This window comes from Mauremys mutica, chromosome 3, assembly GCF_020497125.1.
Source record: "Mauremys mutica isolate MM-2020 ecotype Southern chromosome 3, ASM2049712v1, whole genome shotgun sequence".
Lineage (NCBI taxonomy): Eukaryota > Metazoa > Chordata > Testudines > Geoemydidae > Mauremys > Mauremys mutica.
The window spans coordinates 33827323-33844133 of NC_059074.1; the positions used below are offsets into that span (position 1 = coordinate 33827323).

At 42.0% G+C, this 16811-nt stretch overlaps 1 long non-coding RNA gene across 2 annotated transcripts in view; it reads left to right on the forward strand.

Moving 5' to 3' along the window:
• LOC123366259 overlaps positions 1-13944 on the forward strand; it is a 68875-nt gene extending 54931 nt beyond the window's left edge. Inside the window, exons 1-6 of one of the 2 annotated variants that reach the window (XR_006577995.1) lie at positions 1518-1639; positions 7279-7544; positions 8657-8752; positions 8845-8903; positions 12863-13038; positions 13656-13944. This is a non-coding gene — a long non-coding RNA (uncharacterized LOC123366259). Of the gene's footprint in view, positions 1-1517; positions 1640-7278; positions 7545-8656; positions 8753-8844; positions 8904-12862; positions 13039-13655 lie in introns of those variants that run through there. The other variant, XR_006577994.1, reaches the window with a different exon arrangement.
• Positions 13945-16811: the final 2867 nt, after the last annotated feature.

Genomic DNA, 16811 nt, shown 5'->3' on the forward strand with positions numbered 1-16811 from the left:
ATTCCTTTCTTACAGTCTAAACAGACAACCCAGACAAAGGATGTAAGCTCCTGGGGGCAGGGACTGTTTCTTACTATGTGTTTGTACAGTGCAAAGCACAATGAGGCGATGATTCTGGAGTGCTTAGGCATCACTGTAATGCAATATTAATATTTATCAAATTGAATAATGATTACTATAAAAAAGTCAACATTTACTAGACACTGATATCTAAAATACCTGTTTTTCTCTGAGAACAATTTATAGCTGTGGCCGTTGTGTGGTATCAGTTGTCAAATGGCTTTTTGATGGCTATGAGACTGTGTATATATATATAGTCTTTTCTGGCTCTGAGAACCTATATATGTGGGTTTTTTATACTGGTTCTCTTTCTAAATATAAAAAACTGATCTACTAATCTTATCATACTGTGCATTGTGTAAATGGGCTGTACAGGTTTGGAAATTAAGCCTTCAACAGACTAACAAAATTTGGTGTTTAAAATGTACAGTTCAGCCCACTTAATATCTTTATTAATGACAGTTTTCCCATGCAGCAAACCATTTTGCACTAATTCAGTGCAGTTTTGTCTGTTTAATAATAATTGACAGTAAATGACTTCCTGCTTAAATATCAGTTGAAAATCAGTGATTTCCTGCTCCCAACTGCACTTAGTGTCAATCATTGAATATGGCCCCGTGTGGCACAAGTGATTTTTTCCATTACCTGCATTGTGTTGGTTTGTTTTAGTCGAGTTGCATAGGGCTGAATTCTGTTGTGTTACTCAGGCTGAGTGGTAGATATTTCTCAAGTAGCACCAGTGGGACTGTTCATGGAGCAAAGATAGTGTGAGTAAAGATATCTGAATCTGACCCATTATCTGTATGTACACTGCGGTAATCAATGACCTGGATAGACTGAAAGCATTTTTTCACTCTTTAGCATCAAAGAACTGAAATAAAAAGTCCTTTGATTTCACTTTAAGCTGGAGTAAGATCAAATTGTTTACTGAAAAATCTTGGTGTAAAAAATGTGACAAATTGATGTTGCCATGAAGCAGGCTTGACTGTGATTTTTTTTTACCCATTTTTTTGGTGATGTTGTTTTATAATGCTGCCTGTCAATGTCTTTCTGTGAGAGATGAACCAAAATGGCCAACCAGTCATCCACAGAAGGAAAGGGTGAGGTGTCATTCCTAACTAGAGAACCATCTTACATTATTCACCATGCATCATCCCTCCTTCAATATGTCTTTGCTTGCTTGTGAAGATGAGTAGGCATTAGAAGGGGGAGGCACTACCTGAATCATCTGTGGAAGAAAGAGATGGCATTTGTAGACAATCACCCAAGCTCATAGCCACAGAGAGACAGGCACCTCAATTTTGAAGGCCTCACACTGCTTTATATGCAATTATCTATGTTTATTTTTGTTTCCTCCCCTGCCCCCCAATATCTTCTAAGCAATTGTTCTTTTTCTTCTTGGTAGCTATCTTCATTTGTCTCAAGCAATGAAAATGTTTTGGCTTGAGCTGGTACTAATGCTGCTTTGTGGAATGACAAGCAGGTGAATTTGTAACGAGATTGTAGACACTCTCAGCAGTCATCAATAACTTTCCAATATGTTTCATCCCTGGGAGCGGAACAACATACGACAATACAGGTGTGCCTCTTGATCTCAAATAGTGTTTTTAATTACTAAATTAAATGTTCCAGTTTAACAGAAGGCCTTTTCTATTGTCTAGAATGTCTGTACTTCACCTTAATTATAATGATGATATTATATCTTCTTTAGCACCATTCATACCAAAGGATAGTAAAGAGTTGTAAATTCCATATGCAAGAAACATTTCATCCACCGTGGAAATGCAACTACCTTGGGTAAAATGCCAAGAATGTAGGTAGAGAATGTAATTAGCCATGTTGGAATTTGGCCAGCACACTGAGATTAAAACCCCTAATGCCTTGGGATCTTTAATGATCACAAATGGTCAGATCACTATTTTTTCTCAGCCTATAATGCTTTACTACAACAAGCGTATTTTCAGTTGTAAAGAACAGTCATCACAATTAAACCAGTAAATTTACTCTCTGTCTAGTTTCCAATAAAGTTACAAAAATATCACTAAATTGTATGAGCATAACAGTATGCTACTATATTTAGTCAAAAAATTGGTGGGCTGTATTCTGCTCTCATTGGAGCTGAATCTTTCCGTGTAAAACTGGAGGACTTCCTTTGAAGTCAATGGTATTCCTCTGGATTGACACCGGTATAACTGAAAGCAGACTTTGTCTCACTACGTATTTTTATGTACATATAAAGCAGATATATTTGAAAAGTTAAATATTTATGTTCTATCTAAAGATGGGAGATTTTCTTTTGATTTTAAAACCATAAAATTGTTAACAGACCCATGAAAAAGAATACTATGGCTCTGTCTGTTTGTTAACCTTCACCACAAAAATTGATCTGTGGGAATTTCTCGCAGTGTAACATACTGTATCCAATTCCATAGTTATTACTGTAAACCTATTAGTGCCACCTGGGTTTGCATATCCGCAGTGCTGTCCAAGGGAAGACAGATTAGCTCTGTCACATGTTATGCCAGAGGGAGAGCCTCATGAGGAGTCTGCCCTCAGGGAGAGAAAAAGGCTCAGACCTTTAATGAGAATACAGTGCTTTATAATAGCATTTGGTGGCCTAGAGATTTTCTGTCAAGTCATTTCAAATTAAATTGGCAGCCTTGCAGTGTTCAACCTATATGAGTTTTTGTGCTGCGTATATATTTAATGTTAACCCAATTCTCACATAAGATCAGCAGAACGTATAGAGGCACTGTTTGCACCACTCTCTTTTTTTTTCTTTTTAAACCACTGAAAAATGATGTTTATAGGGTGACTCTAAAATTTTACTTGGAGCTGAATCTTTCCAGGTGAAAATTCAGACATTGTAATTTCTTTGCAAATATAATCATCAGTGTCTTATACTGTTTAAAATCATTACTTGTGCAAACATAAGGGGGCCACATTTGCATTTACATCAGTGTAAACTCCATCAACTTAGAGGATTGATTATGGACAGACACGCTCATAAATCAGAGTAGAATTTGGCCCATAGAATTGTATTTATTTCAGATGCTCTTTTGGAGGTTTTGCTTTTATTTTAAAAAGTCACGCAGGATGACTTAGTCTTTCTTGTGTTTGGAAATTAAAAAAAGAACAGCAGAGTGATTAATGTTTGAAAATAGTTTATTTTCACTGAGCAGAAACTCATTCCATAACGTGTATCAGTACTCATGATTTTTTAGGGTCCAGTTCTGCAAACACTTACACATGAGTAACCTCGCTCCCCTGGGCACTGGCAGCCCCATTAAACTAAAAAGTTCTACTCATGTGAGTAAAGTTACATCTGTAAGTGTTTACTGGAGCAGGTGCACAATGACTATAAACAGAATGGAACAGCATGGGGTGTAAAATAGTTCCTGTTGGCTGCTGTTAGAACCAGCAAATATGTTCTCAGGTCAAATTTGAAGCAATCTAGATTATGCATGGTCTGTGAATCTCTTTTTGTTCGGGACCAAGTGTCAAATCCTGCAATGCACTGTGAATCCCTTGATGTGCTGGGTGCCTGCAAGAAAAGTGCAGCAGCTTCCGGGACTGGGTCCTAACTGATACAAGCTAGTGCTGGTCTGGAGCTGGATGCCAAGCTGAACGGTGGAGCAGCCATCCCATGAGGTTGGTAGAAAGGGAGCTCTAACTCGCTGACCAATGGAGAAGAGTGAAAAACTGGGCAGAGCCTTTTACTGAGGCTGGCGCCTTATACTGATGTCTCTGCGTTTTTGTATACTACCAGTGGGAAGGTAGACTATGTTTTGGGGGTACTTGGAGAGATCTAAGCGTATAGTTAGCTCTTTTACAAATAATATTAATTTAAGGACCAGTATTTGTTTTTAGTTAATAGGTACACAGGAAAAGCCATCTAAAACAAGCTCTTAAGTGTTTTTTTGTTCTGTGTAGAACAAGCAGTGAAAGAGGCCCATAATTCCCTTTTCTGTTTAATATAACCTTTGGTTTGGGGCACATTCTGCCTGTAGATATTTTATACATTTAAACAAAGAATAGATTTGATTTATTTCTTAATATTCCCGGCCCTGTGTCTTCTATTATATAACTGAGGGGAAAGTAAATTCTGATGGGCGATAAGCTTCCCAATGTGGTCACCATTCGTATATGTTACTTTAAAAAAAGAGAGCTGAACACTGCTCACCTATTTAATGTCTGTGGTTCCACTGGCTTCAGTGGGAATTTTGTATGAGTAAAACCAGCACAGTTTGACCTTGCATCATGTAGGCCCAGTTCTGCCCTCAGCTATATAACTGTCCTGACTTTACTGAGGGCTACATTCCTAGATATGAGGGAAGAATTTAGCTCAGTTTTCTTAGTTGATTTAAATATTAAACCAAATTCACCCCCATTGTAATTCCGTTGACCTCAGTGAAGTGACACAAGGGATCGATTTGGCCCAATGTGCTTTTCGATGTGTCATTCCACTTTGTGTACGTGTGCAGTAGGGTCTTGGGAGGTAATAAACAAAATAAGCATTGTATAAACCTCCATTGAAATATTATCCTATTTTTTTTGGTTAGAGAAGGAGAAAATACAAAATGTACTTTCAGTAATGCTAAGTTAGTAATAGTGCTGAGACCCTGCCTTTAACTCACATAGGGCCTTCTGCTGGTGGAGTCAATAGCAAAACTCCCACGACATCGGGGAGCAGAATTTGTCCTATCATTGTAACTGTTTTTTTCCCTCACAATGTCTGTGACTGACCTGCGGTAAATGTGACAATTCCTTCAACGTCTGTAATAATATTACCTGTAGTGGTGACCTTGAGACATTTTGTGTGTGTGTGTATATATATTATAAGATATTTACTTATTCAAACTTTAGAGCCAAATTCTCCAGTCTACATGCAGGGAGGGTGCACAATGTAAAGTCTTGAATGGGAAAAGGGGGAGGATATTGGGATGGGAGAAATACTGGGCATTCTCCTTAAGCAAACCTTCAAAGGTGTTTGGGTCCTGTTATGATGCTGGCTGAGGTGGTTTTTTTCTTTTTTTGGAGGGGGCGGGGGGGCATGAGTCCTGCATTACTAATATGATTTCATGGGAAGGATTGGTGGCATAGTGGGATAATGTGCTAATCTTTCATATCTTAAGCCCTGGATTCAAATACTATCTCAGGCCTTGCTGACACATGTGAGTAATTTTACGCACTATAAGCACCACTGTGTTCAATGGAACTCAGGCCTGATTCTCCACTGCTTTGCAGCTTATATCATCCTACACAACTATGCAAGGTGGGTCTAAAGCAGGGATTGGCAATCTTTGGCATGCGGCTTGTGAGGGTAAGCCCCCTGGCAGGCTGGGCCAGTTTGTTTACCTGCTGCATCCACAGGTTTGGCCGATCGCGGCTCCCACTGGCTGCGGTTCGCCGCTCCAGGCCAATGGGGGCTGCGGGAAGCGGCGCAGGATGAGGGATGTGCTGGCGTTGCTCTGTGACATTACAAATACCACATGGATTGCATGGGTTGCAATGAAACTTGTGGCATTTGTGAAACTCTGATTTCTTCAGTTAACTAAGAGGATTTCACAAGATGAAAAATAATTTTAAATTTTATCTCTCTGATAAATGGTTTGGTTAATAAGGACATTCAGTACACAAATTGGGCCTTAGCTTAATGCTCATTTTTGCTTTGCCATTTGCCTTTAAAACTTGTGATAGTCTTTAAAGTGTGGTACTAGTGTTTCAAGAGGAATGTAATTTTACAGAGTGACTAGTCTGGGAATAGAATGAAATGGAACATCTGTCCTTCTGAACTGCCTTACTGTTGGAATTACTTGGCTGTAGCAAATACAGATGAAAAATGAAGATTAAAAATACAAATGAAAAAAATAGATATGACTTGTTAATCTTTTCTCTAAAGCATGAAGTAGACTTATAAAATTAAATATATTTATAATACAGTCGAACCCATTTATCTCGACCTCGGTTAACTTGCCAATCCTATTAACTCGAGGTTTTACAAGTGGAACCGCCAAACTCCCTCTTTATCTTATGGGTTTCTCATCCCTTATGTCGATTTGCCCAACCCTAATATCTCGAGCCCGGCTCCCCGCGTCCCCAGCCGCCCGCTCCCTGGCTCTCCAGCCGCGCGGTTCCCCAGCCGCCCGCTCCCCGCGTCCCCAGCCGCCCGCCCGCCCCCGCATACCCGGTCCCTGCCCGTCCCCGCCCGCCCGGCCCCGCATACCCGGTCCCTGCCCGTCCCCGCCAGCCCGGCCCCGCATACCCGGTCCCTGCCCGTCCCCGCCCGGCCCCGCATACCTGGTCCCCGCTTTGCCTGCCGCCTGCCCGCCCGGCTCCGCTTCGCCGGTCCCCGCTTTGCCGCCCGCCCCTCCGCCCGGCTTCGCTTCGCCGCCCGCCCGCCCGGCCCTGCATACCCGGTCCCTGCCGTCCCCGCCCGCCCGCCCGCCCGGCCCCGCATACCTGGTCCCCGCTTCGCCTGCCGCCCGCCCGCCCGCCCCGCTTACCCGGTCCCCGCTTCGCCTGCCGCCCGGCCCCGCTTACCCGGTCCCGCTTCGCCTGCCGCCCGGCCCGCTTACCGGTCCCGCTTCTTTGGCTGCCCGGCTCCGGGTCCCCGTCCATAGCCGCCCGGCCCGCTTCCCCGTCCGGCTTCGCCGGATCCAGCCACGTGCAGGCACCGTGGTAAGAGGGCAGGGAGGGGGTGTTGGAGAGAGGGCAGGGGAGTTCAGGGGTGGGGGGGTGGATAGGGGTTTATCTCGATCATCGGTTATCTGGACTATTTTTGGCAAACCCCTAGGCCGGCGACATAACAGGGTTCAACTGTATTTCCTGTTATTTCATACTATTATTTCCTCCCACATAACAACTACTTTTTTTAAAGGCATAAACATCATAAGTTAAAGTCTGATGCATTTTCTGAACATAAAGATGTGCTTTATTTTTTTTTAAACTGCCTTAATGAAAATAGATCGGACTTTCAGTTTCCCTGTAGCAGGTGTTTATTGTACCTGTCACACTTAGATCTACATCTATTGATTATATTGTCAGTATGCCCACCAGCCACTATTACTATTATTATTTTGTTCTGTGTTTACATTTTATAAAACATAAGCAATCATGAAGACTTTGATGATAAAGTATACTTTGACTAGTAGAGGTTTTAAAAAAAAATGTAGCCAGTAATCTATTTTCATGGTGTTCTCTAAACCCTATTATCAGGGCTGCAGATTCCTACACATGACCAGCCTTCAGTAGTGAACAAAAATGGCATCTAAATCCCAAGTGACACTCTTAAGCACTTGGCAGCAGAAGGGCTCTTCTGAGGAAGATTAACTTAATGGAAGCATTTGGGTAACATCTGCATGACTCTTCATCCTGGTAAGGCCAACTCACACTGCAACAACACGTGATGGAGGATTTCTCTGATTATCACTTAAGAACAAAACTGGCTGAAGTTTCTTTTCAAGTACTGACCAGGGTGTCAGGTGTGTGTGAATATATATATATAATTTATAAACAGAAACAGTGGTAAGGGTAGATCTGTCTAGACTTGTGATAGTACATAAAAATAATTGGATTATTTGTCTAATAAAAAGTAAAGGGGTGAGGGGAAAGATTTTTTTTTTGGATGTTTATTTTAAAGACTTTATTTACCACAAAATGTGCTGTCTTTTTCAACAGAGCCTGGCCCAGGGCAACTGGGGGTTTGTTAACATAGTGGATTGATGCACTAGCCCTTCAACTCAGTTGACCTGTGTTCAAATCTGTTTTGTGTCACAAGTTAAAAGAGTTTATTGCTCCTACTTTAACCCTGGCGGGTGCTTTTCCCACCTCGTAAAGCCACTACACAGTTTGGCATAAGTGCTATTTTCTGTTGTGAAAAGGCCCAGGACTAGAGCAGCAGGGCAGTGGCAGGTCATGACTAAAGAACGTCTGTAGAGCAGAATGGGGAACAAGGTATGATGACTAATCACTCTACAGGGCTGATCCTGCATTGTTTATGCACAGGGAACTTCGATTTGAAGTCAGTGGGAATTTTGGGTGTCCAAGTAGTGCAGCTTTGGGGCCTATGCCTAACTTTGGCAGCTGCTATCCATCTCATTTTCAGTATTGCTAATCTGGTTGGATTAGGGAGAGGCAAATTATTGCAGTCTTGCGATTGGACTCACCTCAGGGTGGGGAAAAGCCTCATTCTATTCAAATGGAGTTGACTTGGAGAGAAAGTTGCCGCATTCCAAGAAAAAGGCCTTGGAAATTGAATTTGAAACTTTGCATGATCCCATGCAAACCTACCATTTCATATAATTGCACAGAAAAGCAAAACTTGAGGGGCATACAATTGCCTGAAATGAACATTTTAGTGCAAAAATTCTAGAAAAATGTTCTCCAGTTTTGCACAAATGGAAGCAACACAAAATACTTCTACATGGCTGCATCATCAGATGAACATTCAGGATTGAAATTTAAGTACAGGTCATTTCTGATTTTTAATTGTTGCAGTTAAGGGATCTGTTTTATTTAAATTTCAAATACTAGTATTTCCAAACCAGCATAGATATGATGATTATTAATAATTACCACTACTTTACTTCCACAGAGTACTTTTTGTCACAGAGGATCCAAAAGGGGGAGAATTATACAGGAATCGCTTCCTTCTCCAAATTTGGGTAGTATCAGTGACGGAACACAGCAGGTAGGGTCTTTAGGTAAGTTGTTTTCTGCATGTTTTGAAATGTTGCCCATGATCCCTTTTTTTAAATTTAAAATTTTTTTCTTGTGTGGTAGGGAAAGGAAGTTTAACTTCTACTTCAAGTAGTGTCCTTATGGATGTTGCACCTGACAAGGTGAGTTTTTCCAGAGATTTTCAGCAGAAGTGCCTGTTTGAGCTGCATATGTGATATAGCTATCCTCATACCCTGTGCTGAGGGTATACAGAGCTGCAAGGAATGATCCGCCTTCAGTTCCTTTCAACCTCGTAGGCCCAAGATGGTGCATCCAGAAGCGCCTACTTGCACATCTACTTGTCTCGCTGTTTTTCTTTAGTTTGTTTAACTTATTTTCTCTTAGTGATGTAGCTTTCAATAATTTTTAGAGTTAGTTTAGTTGTTTTGGGTTTTTTTCCTCCCTCTCTTTGAGACTTTAGCTTTAGCCTCAACTCCCACTGAAGTTCCCACCTACTCCAGGGGGTACTGCTCAGGAGTCACCGCAAGCAGAGATCCAGGAGGTTCTGTTGAATAGCAGAAAAGGATCAGTTAGAAAAACTTACCTTCAGAAATGGAAAAGATTCTACCCATCGACACCTATTTCCTGCTGACTCTTCCCTCCTGGCAATCCTAGAATACCTCCACTAAAGTTGAGCTCCATTAAAGTTCACCTGGCAGCTATCACGATATTCTGTTTCCCCAGTGGAAGGCTTCTCAGTGTTTGTTCAACCTTGCAACTTCTAGATTCGTCAAAGGTTTATCGAACCTGTGCCCACGTGTCACAGAGCCCACCCCAACCTAGGACTAAAACTGATCTCTCATTTCTCTGAGGAAACCACTCTTTGAACTGCTCTCAACCTGTGTGCTTTTAAACCTAGCCATGAAAACCACTTTTTTGGTGGCTATTAGCTCTGCTTGAAGAGTTGGTGAATTAGGGCCTTTGATGGCTGTCCCCCACCCCCACTGTCTTCGTTAAGGAAAAGATATCCCTTCAATCACTCCCACCATTCTTACATAAGGTCACCTTAGACTTTCAGACCATCTACCAGTTTTTCCACTCTAAATCTCACTGATCTAGGTAGGATGCCACCCTTCACACCGTGGACATTAGGAGAGTGTTGGACTTTTATTTGGACAGGACTAGACCTTTTCTGGTTTCTCCTCAGCTGTTTGTATTGTGGACAGAGCTAAAGGTCTGCCACTCTCTACCCAAAGACTTTCCAAATGGCTTTCTGGATGCATCCTCTCCTGCCATGAAACTGCTAAAGTGCCATGCACACCTAGGGTCATAGCTCATTCTACCAGATCAGTCCATTGCCCTACTGAAAGATGCTCCTATAGTAGAAAACTGAAAAGCTGCTACCTGGGCTTTGGTTCACACCTTCTCAAGTACACACCACTAGGGCAAATGCTGCCTTCTAGGTCTGCAGTTCTGCAAACAGTTCTAGACCAGGGTCCGAAGCTCCCACCTCCTTCAGGGCATGATGATAGCTAGGAGGCATGTGTGGACCGACTGGGCATTGTTCCTGAAAATCTCAGATCGAAGGTGAATGGGGAACATGCACACAAGTAGAGCACCCATAGGGACACACATATCAAATAACTCCAGTTACCATCCAAAGTAAATCATCTGTCTTTTTCATTGGTAGTTGCATGTGACCCATTATGGTGCCACTTTAGCAGAGGTGGGATTAGCGGGCAAAGGTTGGTCTTGCTTAAAAGTTTCATGTTCTTTTTCTGGACATGTATGTGTGGTATCTTATGGATTTTCTTTGTTTGACTCTGGAAATTTCTCCTGCTAATGACCTTGTTTATTGTGATACCAAATTAAAATGCTTCTAGGTAGGATAGGGCTATTTGGAACCATTACAAAGCAATTGACTTGGCCAAGACAAAGTACTGCAGTGAATTTGAGAGACATTAATGTGTGAGATAAGAATGGATGAGCAGCCCCCTTTGAGCTCTGCTTTTATGTAGCTTGTTTTCCTATTGAACCACTGTAGTCTAAGAAAACAGATCCTGTCACTCATTTTATATCATACTAAAAGCATATTTGGTGAACTTTACTAAGCTTCTAGCACCTACTAGCTAACCTAATTTATTGACTGGGTAGAAAGAAAAGCAAATACCATGGCTTGGTTGGAGTTCACTTGGAAACATGAGAACATCAGCAGAAAGTTTCCATCTGACAATTAAGATTGGGGCGGGGGAGGGGGGGGAAATGGAAGACTCAGTAATATTTCTTATGAAGCTATCAACTTAAGTCCTACATCAGGCATAGCCAGCTGTTCTGAACTCCTGTGGAAAAAGGCTTAAAATCTCTACAGACTTTACAGGCAATTCTGCAAATTAAATGTAATAATTTATAAGCACAAACACCAGCGGTCTAGCAAAGTGCCTAGTATCTTGACATGCTTCTCAGTCAAGCATAGACATTTTCTTTTTTGTAAAGGATGGATTCCAGCTACATAAACTAAACAGCATTAACCGTAAAAACAACAACAACACACAGAAGCTGTCAAAAGATATCTTAGAAACTGTTGTGTATTTCTGTTTCTGACAGTATATGCTCTGTGGGTCAGATCTTCAGCTGATGCAAACCCATGCTGCTCCAAAGTCAATTGAGCGATGCTGATTTACATCCGTGGAGGCCTCTGTTAGAGTGTGTGTGTCTGCAGTACATGGTTGTTTCACATATAGGTGATCCTGTAGTGGTGTGCCAAAAAAATATTCTCTTTCCATGGAGTGCTGTCAAAACTCTTCTTTTGTACTTTGAATCATCAGGGCTCTAACTTTTAGGTTTTCAAATGTTTAAAAGATGTCATAAATATTTCTTATATTCTATTAAATGCAGTCTGCTTAGATTATCTAGCCCCGCTTGACTACAGCACTCCTGGGGATAATGATAATATTGATTTACCTACATACAGTATGTAGTATATCAGTGTTATCAGGCATGACTTTATTTTAACAGAAACTTTACAGTACAAATCTAATCTGACAGTTTTATGTGATCTCTGGCACTGGATGTTGAAAATAGGTTACAGCTTGTGTAGTTATGGTTTTATTCAACACAGGCATGTGGCTTTTTGAAAGCATTTGAGGGTTAAACTTTTCTCATGGTTTTGCTTTTGCCCATGAATGGCCATTTGAATGAGTGAAGTCACAGGAAAGGAATTGCAATGTTTTAAGAAAGCCATGGCCTGTGCTTTGATGAGCTTGTTTTTGGGGAGCATACTTAGAGGCTCAGTGAGTTATATTCTCTCACTGCATGAACCCTGCTGTGAGCGTAGGAGAAGAGTGCAGTGTACCTAGTCCACTTCCCCTCCCAGCAGACATGTCCTGACTGCTGGGGAAAATACAGGGAAACCCTGCTGCCCCCCAGATATTCAGACCTCTGCTGACATTCCGCTCTGGGAAGTGCAGGGTTCTCCTTGCCACAACCATCCAACTTTATGTAGAGATGGAGCCACAGAGGCCCCAATTTCATGGTGTGCTTTGGGGGGCTAGCTTGCTTTAATCTGGCTCTGTCTTCAGTTTCCAGAGCTCCCCACTTCTTGAAGGGGGGAATCCATGACCCATTCTTTCTCAGTTACTCACAGTGAAAAACACCATGAGTAGCCAACGCAGGCTCCAGCTGGTGGATTAACATGAATCATAAAAGATTTGTGGGTTGGGGGAAGGATGATACAATGATGAAGGCTGTTCCTCCATCCATGCTCTGGCCTACCCGTTCTGCACAGTGCAGCTCAAGCTCCATGGAGGCTTCATGGAGAGGATTCCACAGGATCAGGTAGTTGCACTCCTTTTGCTGCACCATCTGAGCCAGGATCTGCTAGATCTCGGTTCCTTCTGCTTGCTGGAGCAGGCTCTACAATAGGGTCCATTGGCAGGTAGTATAGACCCTAATTTAGGTTTTGTTAAAGGTTTCACAAACCCTAATGCTAGCAGAAATATTCCCCTCAAGTTCTAAAGACTTTAATGTGAACAGTATTTGGGTGGATTGAACATTCCCCAGCACATCTGTCTAGAAGCCAATGTAGGCATTGAACCAGAAAAGCAAGCATCAACTTGCACCTCTTTTCTTGCTTCTTCACTAGTCTGTTGCACAAGACCCAGAAGGTGAACTGGATATAAACTAGAGTGATCACCCTTTTCATATTGTGCTGGATGAATGAAATAGAAATGGTAAACAAACAGCAGATGAACACGAGAAGTTTGGATGAGGACTCAATAAGTTTACGTTCAGTTCTCAACCCTGCCTGTGTGATTGTGTGTAAGTCAATTTCTCTCTCTGCCTTGGCTCCCCATCTTTAAAATAATTCTCTCCTCCTATTCTTTGCCTGTCTTTTCCCCTTCGATTGTAAACTCTTCAGGGTAAAGAGACACTCTCTTACTATTTGTTTGTACAATGGGATCCTGATCCTCTGTGGGGACTCTGTGCTTTACTGTGATACAATGTAACACCAACAGACCCCAGTCGCTGGTAGGCAGGATTGAACCTGGTGCCTCTGGAGCTTAGTGCATGAGCCACCTCTGCATGAGCCAAAAGCCAACTGGCTGTTAGTTAAGGCTATAGAGCAAACTCAATCTCTCTCTGTGCTACTATATGGGACAAGGGGCAAAGAGTCCTGTGGCACTTTATAGACTAACATAAGTATTGGAGCATAAGCTTTCGTGGGTGAATACCCACTTCGTCAGACGCATGTGGTGGGACAGAACACCACACCCAGGAGGTGGGTGGGTTATACATATAAATAATAAATGGTTAAAAATTAAGCTACATTTTTTAACCTCTTCAAGTTTCAGTAGTCTTTGGAGTTAGCAGCAACACAGATTAGGAACTGGATTGTTTTTAAATGGTGATTTTAAATGTATCTGTTTCCTTTTAAGGTCTAAGATTGCACCTCCAACGTGGGTTTGAGTTATGAGGCACATGTACGTGTGCATACATCCACTATACTGCTGCTCTTCCCCCCCAAGTCTGGTGAGCACTCTGGAAATTTACAAGAATCATATATCCTTGGAAGTACTCTTGCATATTCTAAACCTTTCCACTGGCTCATATGATTTCAACCTGCAGAGTGGAGGAATGACATTACATGCATATGCATGTTTATATGCAAATTCCCAGCACATCCATGAACTAAAAACAAGCTCAGTACTCAGAGTTTATTAGTGCATCACCTAGTTCAACACATTGTGCTGCTGATAGAAAAAAATTGCAATGAATGTGATCTAAAATAGGGTATAATCATACTTACCTATTTCATAGCACTATTGTAGGCCTAATTAACTAAAGTTCACAAAAGCATTTTGAGATTATCTGATGAAGGGCACTATAGAAATATAAAGTGTTTCAGCAAAACCTTGCTAATTTGCACCGTTGACTGGAAGACCCAATTATGGATGAATTAATTTTGCAAATTAGTAAATAAATATACACAGTACAGCAAGGATGGTGCATCATACATTGCAATTTGTTAGCATATTTTGACAACCGTACTTAAGTTTCAATTTATGATGTGTCCTGATGTTCTAGTAATTGTTCAGTAACATATGTTTTTGTAAAAACAATGAAATCTTATTGGTATAAGCCGCATTGCAGCACTTGTCTATTGAGGGCTAGACACATAGCTGGTGTAAGTAGTTGGAGCTCCATGGGCGTCTGATCCTATATTTTTGTGACGAGAGAGACCGACATTTTTTTCTATATTTCTGGAGCCCTGCAAATCTGCGGATATCCGCAGATCATTTTTGCAGATTGTGGATCAGATGCGCATACAAATTTTGCAAAGTGTGGAGGTTAGTGAGGCCCTATTGTACTGTATGATTACTCCTGCTGTTTTCGTTACTGTTTTTATTGTTTTTTTGTATCTACTGTTTTTATTGTTCTTTGCCTTGTTATTGCTGAAGTCATGTCTTATTTGTGACACAGCATTTTGGGTTTGGAAGTACTCTCAGCCTTCTTTCTGGCTCATAAAGAAAGCAAAGATCATGGTGGGTAGGCATGAGATATGTCCATGTGAATAAGTTGAGTACTTTCTATGCTGATATAGCTCCTAAATATCAAAATGTTTTCTGTACATTTGTCGCACTGTTTCCTTGTACTCCTCCGTCTGTCTGTGTCCATCTGCCATCTCTTGTCTTATACTTAGATTGTAAGCTGTTTGGGAGAGAGACTGGCTTTTTTTTCTGGGTTTGTATAACACCTTGCACATTGGTTTCTGATCCATGGCTGGCGCTCCTAGGCACTATGATAATACAAATAACAATCATGTACAAATTTCAACCCTTTTAAATGTGTAATGAGTTTGCTGCTGAGTAAAAAAATATACAGTGAATGTGAAGTGCCTTCTGCAAATTACATAAGGGCCTGCAGGATCTGAAATTCTCATTCTGTGTCATGCCACCACTTCATTTTCCTTCCGGCTCTGCTCTACAGCATGTACTAGACTGGGGATAAGGTGCTTTTTTTTGCCCAGCCTGAAAGTCAGTGTTTATTTCACCCTGGTCACCAGCAACCGTGGTGAACCTGTGTTTTCAGGTCTCTTAGTTTTCTAGGCAAACCACCAATTATTTCTTGCATGTTTGCCAAAGCCAATATTTGTTTGCTGATTTCCGTGCCATTGGTGGCAAAGATGTTTTCACACCGATACTGACTTGCCTGCCATCAGTGCTTAGGAGGTAGCCTCTGTTTGTATGTGGCATGCAGGAACTGGGTGATTTCCTATTACAGGACTGTGTTCTTGCTGAAGCTTCTTGTAAGTGTAACCCACACATAAGCAGGCCTGGCATGCTTCATGTCATTTGGCTTGCCCTGTCACACATTGACCTATGCCAGTTTCCTTTTGCGAAGGAAGCCTCAACCCCTTCCTCTATTAACCAAGTCCCACACTGTTATCTTATTCCTCCTTCCACCCACCTTAGCGTCAGATAATAGCTTCCTTCTCTCTGAGGTACACACCAGTGACTGCTCCAAAAGTTGCTAAATCCAGGTCCAGCTATCTTGAAGAAAGCAAAACTTGTCCACAAACAATAAAAACGTCAAGCAGAATATAAGCATGGCTAGACTAAACATTGCAAAACATATGGCTAGGTAGGCCCTTAACTGAGTTACACACAGTCTGTCCCTGTCAATGTGTCTCTCTCTTTTCCCCACCAACAGACTGTCTAGCAGACTGTTTTAGGTGGCTCAAAAGCTCCTAGCTTCCTCCAGAAGACAGACAAGGTTAATGGATTTTCATAGAATCATAGAATCTCAGGGTTGGAAGGGACCTCAGGAGGTCATCTAGTCCAACCCCCTGCTCAAAGCAGGACCAAACCCAACTAAATCATCCCAGCCAGGGCTTTGTCAAGCCTGACCTTAAAAACCTCTAAGGAAGGAGATTCCACTACCTCCCTAGGTAACCCATTCCAGTTCTTCACCACCCTACTAGTGAAAAAGTTTTTCCTAATATCCAGCCTAAACCTCCCCCTCTGCAACTTGAGACCATTACTCCTTGTTCTGTCATCTTCTACGACTGAGAACAGTCTAGATCCATCCTCTTTGGAACCCCCTTTCAGGTAGTTGAAAGCAGCTATCAAATCCCCCCTCATTCTCCTCTTCTGCAGACTAAACAATCGCAGTTCCCTCAGCCTCTCCTCATAAGTCATGTGTTCCAGCCCCCTAATAATTTTTGTTGCCCTCTGCTGGACTCTCTCCAATTTATCCACATCCTTCTTGTAGTGTGGGCCCAAAACTGGACACAGTACTCCAAATGAGGCCTCACCAGTGCTGAGTAGAGGGGAATGATCACATCCCTCGATCTGCTGGAAATGCCCCTACTTATACAACCCAAAATGCCATTAGCCTTCTTGGCAACAAGGGCACACTGTTGACTCATATTCAGCTTTTCGTCCACCGTAACCCCTAGGTCCTTTTCTGCAGAACTGCTGCCCAGCCATTCGGTCCCTAGTCTGTAGCAGTGCATGGGATTCTTCCGTACTAAGTGATAAAAGGGGAATATGTCTGTCAGTCTACATTCATGCCTGGGGAGTGTTGATGAG